Source organism: Tursiops truncatus, chromosome 16 (assembly GCF_011762595.2).
Source record: "Tursiops truncatus isolate mTurTru1 chromosome 16, mTurTru1.mat.Y, whole genome shotgun sequence".
Classification (NCBI taxonomy): Eukaryota; Metazoa; Chordata; class Mammalia; order Artiodactyla; family Delphinidae; genus Tursiops; species Tursiops truncatus.
This window is the reverse complement of record NC_047049.1, coordinates 50,601,179-50,614,736: the sequence shown is the minus strand read 5'-3', so window position 1 is coordinate 50,614,736 and position 13,558 is coordinate 50,601,179. Positions and strand designations below refer to the sequence as shown.

The 13,558-nt window shown below is 38.5% G+C and overlaps 1 long non-coding RNA gene across 1 annotated transcript in view; it reads right to left on the bottom strand.

Moving 5' to 3' along the window:
• Positions 1 to 2,061: 2,061 nt before the first annotated feature.
• Positions 2,062 to 13,558, bottom strand: part of LOC109548427 (uncharacterized) — a 436,971-nt gene continuing 425,474 nt past the window's right edge. The window contains exon 5 of the long non-coding RNA XR_002174512.3: positions 2,062 to 2,199. This is a non-coding gene — a long non-coding RNA (uncharacterized lncRNA). The remainder of the gene's footprint in view (positions 2,200 to 13,558) is intronic.

Here is a 13,558-nt window from a genome sequence, read left to right as displayed (position 1 = left end):
TGCCAGAATGAGAGGAAAAGAAGGTGCTTACATATAGGGAAAGATAGAAAGTTAAAATGAACCTTGAAGTGTTGTATTAGAAATGGAAATATCAGTAAAAATTTAGGGTCTTATATAGATGACTCATAAGTATCAAAATAGGTGTGTTTGTGTGTGTGTATGTATATTTCCTGGTTCTGTCTGCTAGAAAGGACTTAGCAGCAAGGACAGCCTAGTAGTAATGACTGTAGCTAGCACTCAGTTCTTAGTTTCTAAATGCCATTCTTCAATACAAGGACCCAGTGGTCCTTAGAGAAATGGCTGATTTCAGACTGGGCTGGAAAAGTTCAGATGAATCTGAAATACTCTGTTGTACCAGAAAGTAAGGAAATGCTCATAGAACAGTTGGGTATGTCAACCCAGCACAAAAGCCCGCTTGAAGGTGCTCCCACTGATCAAATCAAGGAAAAGTATTATCAAAATAATAGTTACAGATTATTACTCATTCGATAAATAAAAATCTAGGGCTTCCCTGGTGGCGCAGTTGTTGGAAGTCCGCCTGCCGATGCAGGGTACACGGGTTCATGCCCCGGTCCGGGAAGATCCCACATGCTGTGGAGTGGCTGGGCCCGTGAGCCATGGCCGCTGAGCCTGCGCGTCCGGAGCCTGTGCTCCGCAACAGGAGAGGCCACAACAGTGAGAGGCCCGCGTAACACAAATAAATAAATAAATAAATAAATAAATAAATAAATAAATAAAAATCTAGGAGTCTGTGGAGATACAAGCAAATAAATGCAAACATTTTGCATTTTAAAAATACATTTAAAAATAAATACATAAATACATTAGATGGAAGGAAAATCTATCTTTTCACTAGAATGTCAACTAATAAATATAGAAGGGATGATGAAGTTAGTAAATCACCATTTGATAACAATTATATAATTAATTGAGTGAAGCATGAATTACGAATAGATTCTAAAACATGGGTGAAAGTATGATGAGAATTAAAATATTTACATAGTTTCAAAGTTTATTAATTACAAATAGAAAAAATAATAATCTTAAGTGAGAAATCTGGAAAACACACATATTAACCAAGTATCAAAGCTATTATCAGTAATGGGGCAAGTTAACAGTATGTTCTCACTGGTGTGACACACTGAAGAATATACTTACTACATCACTGCTTTGATATTTCTGCCAAAAATGTATAATTTTAATCCAGTCGGGAAGAAATAACAAAATGAAAATGAAGGATGTGCCACAAAATACATGGCTTGAAGTTTTAAAAATGCCAACCTCATGAAAGTCAAGGAAAAACTAAGAAACTATTCTGAATTAAATGAATCTAAAGGGACATGACAACTAAATGCGATATGTGATCCTAGAGTGGCTCTAGGACCAGAAAAATGATTACTTCATCTACACCCACCTTTGGCCATAAAGTATCTTATTAGGACAGTTGATGAGACTTGATCCAGGTCAATAGAGAATTATAATAATATCCACCAATGTGAATTTTGAAAACTTTAAATTGCACTATGATTATGAAAGAGAATGAGAAAGAGAATGATCTGGGTTTGTAAAGAAATACACACTGAAGTATTTAAGGAAAAGAGGCATTGTACAAACAATGTGTTATCAAATACAAAGTAGAAGATGTAATGGAGAAAAATAAACCACTTACAATTGCAACAAACTCTGAGATGTGAAGGAATAAATGTGTATGCATTATAAAATATCATAGAAATAAATAGGTAGATTTACTGATTTCATGGATAGGAAGAATCAGTATCCTAAAAATTTCGATTCTTCCTAAGTAATCTCCAACACCAATAGAATTCAATGTGTTTCAATGGTATTGTTTGTAGAGTTAGACAAACTCACTCTAAAATGAATTCACACCAATAAGGAAAAAGTAAACAGATAATCTAAAAAGAATGGGACATGACTGGATCTTCCTTCATAATCATTAGTACGGTAGTTAAGATAGGGGGGTATTAACACAACAAACAAAAACTAGATTGTATTAGGGCTGCCATAACAAAATACTATAGAGTAGGTGACTTACACAACAGATTCCTTTTCTCACAGGTCTTCAGGTTAGAAGTCCCAGATAAAGGTACCAGTTGATTCAGTTCCTGGTGAGCGCTCTCTTCCTGGCTTGAAAATGGCCACCTACTTAATGCATACTCAGGTGGCCTTTCCTCTGTAGCACTTGTGGAGAGAAAAAGAGAGTGTGTGAGCTCTGGTGTCTCTTTCTCTTCACATAAGGGCACCAGTTGTATTGGATTAGGGGCTCAGCCTTATGATCTCACTTAACTTTTATTTCATCTTGAAATTCAATCAAATTCCTCTGCCTCCACCATTAATATCAAACCAAGTGCCCCTTCCCTCCTACAGCTGATCCCTAACCAAGTTCTTCTTCGTCATTTTTCTTTCTCTTTCATCATGCTGTGCCATGGCTACAAATCTCTACTTGTCCGTATTGTATTTGGAGTTTAGTCTCTCTTCCCTATGGCAACAGCTTATTCCCTATTTTATTCAATAAAATCTGTCTTGCTGTTTTTAACAAAGGTCAAATAACTTTCAGATTTAAACGGAAACTTGAATCTTAGGGGATATGGAATATTAAAGAACAAAAAGAGGAGGTAGACAGACAAGTGATTTTACACATTCACACTGTGACTAATGATGATGATAAAAATGAAATTAAAACCTTATTTTATACCAAAGGTTAAAATGTCTGTTATTTTGTACTATAAATTAAAAATAAATTTCAAATGAAATAAAAACACAAAAATAGAAACTTCAATATTTTAAATTTAGTATTAATTAAAACTTAGTTGAATAAAGCACAAGTTTCAGTATTAGGAACCTTGACATGCTAGAACACCTTAGAGAATGTAAAGCCTTGGATTAACCATTAGCCTTTGCTTGAGTAGAAAAGATGATCAGTTACCATGAAATATATTGTAACATATTACCATAAAATTTAGTTTCTGCCTAAGCTTGTTTCTTAAAAGAGGCAAAGCACTCTCCTAATATCATAAGTTTCTTTTTAAAAAGCCAAGGACTGTTGACTTCTGACTTTGCAATTATGGATATTTAATATACGAAACTATGTGTCAGAATGTTTGTTACTGAAAAATGGGTTCGTCCACATGGAATTATAAATTGTTTTCCATGGGAGCTTACTCTTACATATTTTGTGATGCTAAGTCTGCTGATTATACAATCATTTATCTTGATAAGAATATCTCAATAATATTAAAAAAGTACTGTGGGTGCTTGTAAAATTAGAAAAGTATGTAAAATCATTTCTCCTTTCAAAAATCATTTAAATTCTAAAAGATTAACTCCAAAGCACAATGCAGAAACTTGATTTTCCATGACAAGAGGTAAAAACACCTTATGAAACTCTTAGAAGAATGTGTAGGAGAATATATTTGCATCCTACAAGAAAGGAAAGATAAACACACACACACACACATAACTATGAAGGAAAACACTGATAAAACAAAAAAAAAACTTCTGTATGACAAAGACATCATAAACAACAAAGATAAAAATATATTTGGAGAAGGTATTTACAGCATATATAACAGTATCAAGAACATACAAAGAACTCTCAATTTTCAATTTTAAATAACAAATATCATACAGACTTTTTAAAATATTACTTGAATAAGTTGGGCATATGACATGAAAAGCAATTCACAAAGGAAGAAACCAAATTACCAAAAACCACGAGAGAAAATCTCACTCGTGATGAGAAGAAAGCCAATTACTTTTATAAAAGTTACTTTTTTATCATCCTCAGAGTAGAAAATTGTCTGGCATACCTAAAGTTGGTTAGGATTTTAAGCGAAAAGGAAGTCTGCCTTCCTACTAGTGGAAATATCCAAGTATGGAGAGTATTTGGTCTAGTACATTTAAAAACTTAACTGTGTTTTCATGACAACCCCTCAATCCTACATTTGGTAAGTACTTTAGAGAAATCTTGCACACAAACAATAGCAGACATGTCAAGGATGTTTTTGTAACAGGGTACAATAAAAAAAATTGACAGCATTTAAACATCCATCAATAAAATAAACTGTGGAATATTCATGTGTTGAAATACCATACAGCACTTAAGATGAACAGACTTGATTTATATATAGCAACACGGAAAGAACTTCAAAACCTAATGTAAAGCAAGAAATTCAAGTTGCATAAAGAGTAATAATTTCTGTATAATTTTAAAATAGAAATACAGAAATGTATATATTAGCTCTTCCCGAATATAGCATAAAAGTATACAGTATATATGCTGATTAATATTAAGCATCAACTTGGCTAGACAATGGTACCCAACAAGATGTATGTACCTATATATACATAGACAGAGAGAGGGAGAAGAAGAGAGGGGGCAGGGTTAAGAAACAGAACCCTGATTCATACTGTAATATTCAAGTCTCAAAACATTCACAGGAAATATGTGAAGCCAACTTCCAGTGGGTGATGTGCTTCTAAGGAGGGAGAGAGGCAAATTATTTGGGGCCATTAACAAAAACTGGCTTTACCGATAATGTTTTATTAAAATGTATCATTATATATAATTTTATATAAGTGTATATATTCATATCTCAAGCAAAAAAATGGCAAAATGCTAACATTAATTAATTCTAGGAAGTAGGAACACGAACATGATTTCCATCATTCTACTTTTCTGTACCTTCACGCACAAAGTAAACAAGCACTGCATGAGAGAGCAGTTTTACATTCATCATTAAAATGGTGCTGTTTGTATGGAGTTCTGATTGAATATTGCCTCAGTGAAATGACCCTCATGCTTCCCTGCAACTGCGCTTTGATTTCATTTCATTCAGCAACATTCAGCCTCCTATGCAGTCACTAATACAGAGGGAAACATGCCCGGGATTGAAAAAGAAAAAGGTTTTGGTAACTAAAATTAAGATATCCAACTGCAAATTAATAACTTAACTCTGGTTTATTCACCACCAGCTTTAGTTTCTTCCAGCCTGATCTGCCTTCTTCACAGTCCAGCCACTAGGGTACCACAGGTCACCGTGGGAGTTTTGATGAGACCATCAGGTGGGACCTCAGCATTTCCTTCCTAATGTAGACAGCGATCATGGCAACTCACAGATTTAACATACACAGAGTTCTGAGCACTCACAGAGTTGCTCTAAGGGTGGAGTCACTGTGCTCACTCTCAGAGGGAAACCTCTTCTCTCCTAAGCAGCTAAACTTGTGCCCCAGATCACAGAATGTCACCTGGTCTGGGTCCATCTTCTAAGAAGGTCACTGAAACCTCAGCCTCAGCCCAGTCGGGAGACCTTCTCTCTGATAAAGACTAAGCCTCTTTCCATCAGGTAAATTTTGTCACCTAATGATGGCCAATGTATTCTTATTAGGCTCCAGGTTTGACCAACGACAGGAAATAAACAATTTCCATTCTCTACAGTATGGCAGATGCAGAGCTGTGCATTTTACTTACTTTGCATAATTTAAATCCCTATGAGACAGGCCATCTCCATTTTAGGAGGAGGTGATTGCAGCACAAAGGCTAAACGGTTTGTCCATATACACATTACCATTATTGATCAGATCCCTGATTTAAACTCAGAGTTGTCTACTTCCGGGGTGGGGCGGAGGGGATTGATCAAGATGGTGGAGTAAGAGGACATGGAGCTAACCTCTCCCCATGAACACATCAAAGATACATCTATATGTGGAAGAATTCTCACTGAAAACTAACTAGGAACTGGCAGCAGAACTCCTGTACGACCACGGCTGTAAGAAAGATCCACATATAACTGGGTAGGAAGAGAAGAAATTCGATTGAGTTGGGACCTGTGCTGCTGGGAGTGTACTCAGCAAAAGAGACAACGCACCCATAGACACCTACCCTGGGGAGTGAGCAATGAGAGCCACAGATTGTGTGCCCTGGTCCTGGCGTCCTACGTCAGGGAAGATAAGCCCCCTTGGCTGGCTGGAGGAGGGTTGTTACTAACAGGAGGGCTGTGGGAAGCTTGGACTCTGCTCATGAGGAGTGCATGAGTGCCGGCTTGCCCCCAAAGAAAGGTATAGAGGGCAGAGAGAGGACTGCTCTAACGGCTTCTGGGTTTTCCGTGACTGCCTCGGCGCGTGCCCAACCCCAAGTTAAGTGAATGCTCCAGCCCTGCTCACTCCAAGTCACAGCGTTGTACTGGATCTGGGCAGCCACAGCAGGGGAGAAGACTTGGCCACGGGACTCAGAGATGACACGGTCCCAGGGCAAAGCCTGGGTGGGGTGGGGTGGTGGCAGCCATTGTTCATGCTTATTTAAACAGCACATCAGGAGAATCCTAGAACAATGAAGGCAGACACTCCACCACAGCTCATACTCCGGTACACACCAAGGGTCCACACGGGCCCCACCTAGCGCTCCACTGTGGCTCCACAACAGGGCAAGGGGGGGCAGAGACTGGGGAAATGATCGCTGTGTGGGACAAAGAGGACTTGCACTGCAGGCTGCATCTGAGCAGAGCAAGGAAAACAATCACAGGCATCTTCATAGGCAGCACATCAGAGACAGCCTGGATCTCTGTCTGCAGCTGACAAGAGCCAAGAGCCTGCATGGGCCTCCCTCGCTTCAGCACTCCCTCCATCTGGGGCAAGTATCTCAGTACTGGGAGAGGGGAAAACACACACTTAAAGGAAACAGAGCAAGCTCATGCCCAACCCTCAAGGCTTCTGCTCCAGCAACTTGGGATCAGACCTTGCGCCTGGTAGAGTAGTGACAGCCACTGAAAAGAGGGAAAGTGTTGCCTCACACCCAGCTCCGGCACTAGCCATTCCATCTCCAGCCCCACCCCCTACCAAGGTGATAGCAGCCAGCACACTCTGAGGAAAGATGTGACTTTCTTCCATGTCAAATCCAGCTCTCCAAAGACACTGGGCACTTGCAGTCTGTACAGGGATGCTCCCACATAAGAAGATCCCTTCAAGACAGTAATAGGTAGCTGTTTCACCTAAATTGATACTGCCAGAGACAGTTCAGCAAAATGAAAAGGCAGAGGAATTGCTCTCAATTGAAAGAGCAAGAGCAAAACACTGAAAAAATAATGAAATGGAAATTTACCAGACAGAATTCAAAGCAGTGGTGATAAAAATGTTAGCAGAATTAGGGAATAGGATAGATGAACACAGTGAAAATTATAACAAGGAACTAGAAAATATAAAAAAGACTCAATTAGAAATAAAGAATTTAATAACTGAAATTAAAAAAACACACTAGAAGGAATGAATAGCACACTAAGTGATACAGAAGCACACATAGTGATCTGGAAAACTGAATGATGGAAATCACCCAGTTAGAACAGCAAAAAGAAAAATGAATTTTAAAAAATTAAAACAGTTTAAGAGGTCTCTGAAATAATACTGAACATACCAATGTTGGCACTATAGGGGTCTCAGAAGGAGAAGAGAGAGAGAGAAGGGGATCAAAAATGTATTTGAGGATATTATGGCTAAAAACTTCCTAAAACTGAAGAAGGAAACATATTTAGGTACAGGAAGCTTAGAGGGTCTCAAACAAGGTGAACCCAAAGAGACCCACACCAAGACATATTATAATTAAAATGGCAAAAGTTAAAGAGAATTCTAAAGACAGCAAGAGAAAAAGAAAGAGTAATATACAACGGAATCTTCATAATACTACTGGCTGTCTTCTCTGCAGAAAATTTGCAGACCAGAAGGGAGTGGCATGATATATTCAAAGTGCTGAAAGGGAAAAACCTGCAAACTAGGATACTTGATCCAGCAAGATTATAATTTAGAATTGAAGGAGAGATAAAGAAGTTCTCAGATAAGCAAAAACTAAAAGAGCCCATCAATACTAAACCAACTGTAATAGAAATGTTAAAAGGCCTCCCCTAAGGGGAAAATAAGTAAGAATCTATAGGACAGGGAAAATCCCACTAGGAAAAGCAAATATATAGAAAGCACTGAGGATCAAACATTTAAATAGCCAGTACAAATATTAAAAGATTAAAAAATTATAAAAAACAACTATAACTACAATAAACAGTTAAGGGATAAATATGAAGGCATAAAATATGACATCAAAAAATGTGTGGGAGGGGAGTGAAAATGTAGATCTTTAAGAATGTGTTTGAACTTCAATGACTACCAGTTTAAAATAAGTAGATATAGTACTAGGTCAACTTATATGAACCCCATGGTAACCACAAATCAAAAACCTATAATAGATACACAGAAACTAAAAAGAAAGGAACATAAGCATATTACTAAAAAAGATCATCAAACCACAAAGGATGAAACAAAAAGGAGAAATGGACAGAGATAAACTACAAAAATAAAGGGGAAAACAAGTAATAAAATGTCAGTAAGTACATACCTATCAATAATTACTTTAAATGTCAACAGACTAAATCCTCCAAACAAAAGACATAGGGTAGCTGATTGGATATAAAAAGTAAGACCCATCCATATATTGCTTACAAGAGACTCACCTGAGAGCTAAAGACACACACAGGCTGAAAGTGAGGGGATGGAAAAAGATATTTCATGCAAACGGAAATGGCAAGAAAGTGGGGGTAATAATACTCATACCAGGCAAAACAGACTTTAAAACATAGGTTAAAACAAAAGACAAAGAAGGGCATTAAATAATGATAAGGGGAGCAATACAAGAAGAAGATATTACACTCATTAACATATATGCACCCAATACAGGAGCACCTAAATATATAAAACAACTACTAACAGACAAAAAGGAAGAAACTGACAATAATGCAATAATATTAGGGGTCTTTAACACCTCATTTATATCAATGGACAGATAATCCAGTTAGAAAATCAGTAAGGCAACAGTGGGCTTAAATAACACTAAAGACCAGTTGGACTTCATAAATATCTACAGGACATTACATCCAAAGCCAGCAGAATAAACATAAACATTCTTTTCAATTGCACATGGAACATTCTTCAGGATAGATCACATGCTAGGCCACAAAACAAGTCTCAACGAACTTAAGAGGACTGAAATTATATCAAATTATATTTATCGATTCTATTAATATGTATGCATTTCTATATGTTAATATTTGTAAAACTATGAAATCTTTCAAGCATGAACAAAACTTTCATTTTGTTCATAAATAAAAAGATTTTTGTTTTATTGAAGAAAATTTTAGATGATATGTCTTAGAATTAAACAATGATGGGGGAAAAAAGCTGTCTAATTCCAAAGCCTGTGTTTTCTCTACCAACCTGCTAAGATCCATGTACGACTAAAAGACAAGTGTATGTCTGTAACCTTGCTACTCAAAGTATCATCTAAGGACCAGCAGTATTGACATCATCTGGAAGGTTGTAGAAATGCAGACTCTCCAAACCCAAAGTGACTGAATCAGAATCAGTATTTTAAAAAGAATCCCCACCCAGGTGATTTTTATGCACTCTTAAGTTGAAAGAGCACCCACCAATGATATATGCCAGATGTGTAGACCAGGTGACCAAATGGATGGTGACTGGGTTTACTGGGTGACCACCACTGAAATAGGGCAAAAAGGTGAAAGAGTGCCTTAGGAGATGGGGGAAGAGCAGTGAGCTTTGAATATTTGGAATTTGTATGAAAGACATTCAAGTAGAGGCATTCAGAGGATAACTGGATATAGCAGTGTGGAGATCAGAAAGAGTGTAAGGCTGGAGAGGTGGGTTTGGTAGTGATCATGTAATGTGGGATGCAAGGCCATGAATGTGAGTCAGGCTGAAGAGGAAGGATATATAGAAAGAAAAGAGCCAAGGACAAAAGTAGCTCAGATGCTATTATGTGAAAGTTTGCAATTCCTCTAAACGATTTTTCTCCAAAGTTTAGAACTAGAATCCTTGTGTTGAAACATCTTGTTAAAAGTTAAAATTTTTCAATATGAGGAAGAGTCCTCTAATAGAGTTCTTCTGTGAATGAATGGGCTTCCTGAAGAAGTAAAGGGGAGGCTTCATTGTGTCTCATCCAGTGCACACATGCTTGTCAGGGTGCTTCAGAAATAATTTAAATTCTGAGGCTGTGGAACTATTCCAACCCTGAAACACCATCACTAAGGCCAAATGATTATGTTAATGGTAATTGTCCCAGTGTGTTCAAATTCTAGCATGCTTAAAACTATAGTCGCAATAAAAAGCCATTGTTCTGATGTTAAAAAAAATATGTATATGTAGAATAAAAATAGCTGCCTCAAGTTTTGGATATCACATGGATTTGATTTGTTAAGGTCCTTGAAAATTGCTGTTGTAATTTTCCTAGCACTGTCATAATGCAGACTTGAGTTGTGTCAGGGAAACGTTAAAGCAAAGGATGGTAAATTGGAACTCTCAGAAAACTCTATGATCCCTTTTCTCTAACCTCCCCAATCTATAATCTTTTCCCCTGTTCTGCTGCTAAAATTTTCCTTCTAAGATAAGATCTGAACATGCCGGGCCCCGGATGGGAGGCTGGAGAAGGGATTACTTTTGAAGAAATCCTGTTGCCTTCAATATAGAACCCAACTCCTTGGATTTAATAAATGGTCTTTCACAGACTGACTCGGACCCATTCCTAGGCATCCACTGTTGGAACTTTTCTTTCTAAAATGACCTTCACTTTATTCCTCGCCTGGAAAACTCATCTTTCAAGATCCAATTTAAGTATTCTCTTCTCACTAATGCTTTCCCAAGTTTCCCAAGTAGATTTAACAATCTCACAGCAACCACACATACTTTTTTTTTTAAACGGGAGCCAATGCAATTTTTATCTGGTTCTCGAAGGAGAAAAAGTGGACGTTAGGTAGGGGGCGCCAGGCTACAACAGGGCTACTGTTGGAACTCCAGAGGCCCAAATAGCTTACACTTATCTAAGACAAGGCCGCCTGATGGGGAGCCAGCAGCTTAGAAAGACGGAAATTTTGAGACCGAGGGTCCGCCCAGGTGCAAAGAAGCCTTCTCCCTCAGGACTAGCAGCAGCAGCTCGGGAGGAGAGCCCGGGGCTGAGACTCAAACCTCCCTTGACTCGGGGCTCCAGCTGCTGGCAGCAGGGGCGGCGGGGCGGCCTGGCCACAGGATTCTTGTTTGGAGCCTCACCGGCTGTGGCAGATTTGACTCTGGAAGCAGACAAGGTCGCCCGGACAGCCAGGGGCCCCAGTGCCTTGTGTTTCTTGTTCTTGCTGCCCACGTTGCAGCCATTGCACAAGATTCCTCTGGGTCCAGGTCCCTGAACCACTCCTGCCTGGCCTCCAAGAACTCTTCACATCCCCTGGGTTCCACCACCATCTTGCGTCCTCCATCTGGGTTTCTGTGCAGACCTCTCTAATAGGGCAATCAGGACACTTTTCCATAGTGATGCTTGTCAGCAGTCTTCCCCGTGGCACTGAGTTTAGAAGCAGATTCCGTTCTTTTCATCTCGTGTCCCCAGCCTGTAGACTGGCTCTGGTAGTTCCTAGAGCTTCAAACGTTTATCAAAGCTACGCCACTATGAAAAGTGTGTACATGTGTCTGCCAAACCATGTGCGTGCATTTGTATGCACCTACACACACCCTCATGCACAAATCCCAAATCTGCCCCTCCTTTTTTTTCTTTACTTTTTCCTTTCTTTTTTTTTTTTGACTGCAAAATTATAGTTGCAATCTGGGCTTTGACTTAGTAAGTGGGCCCTTATGAATAAGTATAAACAAACTAAACAGAATAAAAATGTGTTTTCCAACCTTGAAGATATTATGGTAAGTTGTTCTAGAAGTCATGTAAAAGAGACCCATTGTTTGCCTTGACTTCTGTCTCACTGGATGGCATATGTTTTCTCCATTGTCTTTGTTTCCCGCGTCACCACCTGGCTTATATGTTGACCAGGGATACAGAGGCACAAAACTAGTAGCCAAAGTTTATAATGGAAGACTAGCCAGCAACTGAACGTGCCCCTTTCCTTATCTGTTCACGCATCACAGTGGGAGTTGGGGGTAAGTTGCCTCTTATGCACAGCCTGACCAATGTCTAATTTAGGTGAAATATTTTACCCCTATGTTCCAGTCTTTCTGTAATATAAATAGATATATAACTACTATCTAAGTTCTATTTTTGAAATTAAATATTTTACCATAAAAAAATTCTGATCATTTATAAACAGTTACTACCTTGTTTCTAAACACTTGCTACATAGGTCTATTGACTAATCCTCCTCTGTGCTCTTCACCTGCTTTCTGTTCCTTCAAGATTCTAAGTTCCTGCATTGCTTTAGCATGTTTCATAAAGAACAGTGAACAGAAGAACTCCTAAGGAATAGTATATCTTTTTTTACTCAATTTGCGTCACTATGATTCCTGCAAGTTGAGTTTCCTGGGCAATAAATAGACTCTGCTACAGAGATTAAAGTTCAGGACGTTCACTAAGAAATGTTCTTGGGATTGACACCTATGGAAGCAAAGGAAGCCACCTGGAAGAAGAGAGAAGTTGAGCAGTGGTGAAGTCTCAATCAAGATCTCAGCTTGCTCCCTGAAGAGTTCTAAAGTTGGTCTGGTGTTTCAGTGTTGTAAAGAGTTAGGACAAAGGGCTCAGATCCTTAAACCTCCATGCAGATCAGTTATTCAATGTGGGATGCCATAAGCAGAAGGCATAACCTTGGGCAGTCACCTCTCCTCGTCCAAGGCAATTCCTGAAAAGTGATGATGCTGAGCACTGTCTGCCAGTCTCTGTCTTCCCTGTAGCTGGGGAAATAGGTCCTTCAGTCTTGTGGGGTATATGGGTAGAACATCATAATGTCAGCTGCAATGACATTATTTACAGAGCTCAGCTCTTCTGAGGGTACAGTTGACCCTTAAACACACAGGTTTGACTGTGTGGGTCCATTTATACATGGATTTTTTTTCAGTAAGTAGGTGCTATATGATCTGAGGTTTGTTGAATTCAAGGATGCAGATGGAGATCGACTGTAATGTTATAAGTGGATTTTTCATTGTGTGGAAGGTAAGCATGCCTAACCCTGGCACTGTTCAAGGTGCAACTGTACTTAGGAGATGGAGTGGGGGAAAAGTAAGCTCTGAAAGTTTAAAAAATTCAAGAAGTTGAATTCAAGAAGTTGAAAAAATTCAAGTTACAGATTCAATTATTTTATTTTTACTTTTGTTTAAAAACAAGGAATGGTGAGTGGAGTAGGTAAGAGAGGTCAGTGGGTTATTTCTGGACTAACAGTTCATTTTGAGGGCAGCAAAATAAAATCCTGAGACAGGGATTTGAAACTCGACTCCTAGTTAATAAATATGTGGTTCTAGGAAGTCAGTTAATCCCTTGTACTTTCAGTGTCCCCATCTATAAGTGACAGTCTCCCACATCATGGCTGTGAAGATTGTGACAGAGCCTATGTATAAGCCATCATTATGTGAAGGAAGATGGCATAGTAAAAATGATCTTATATAGGTAATCCTGGGAGTCATTCTATTAGACTGAATTCTCTAATGAAATATAACCAATAGTATATATATATATATATATATATATATATATATATATATATATATATAAAATAGGGAAAGAGAGAGA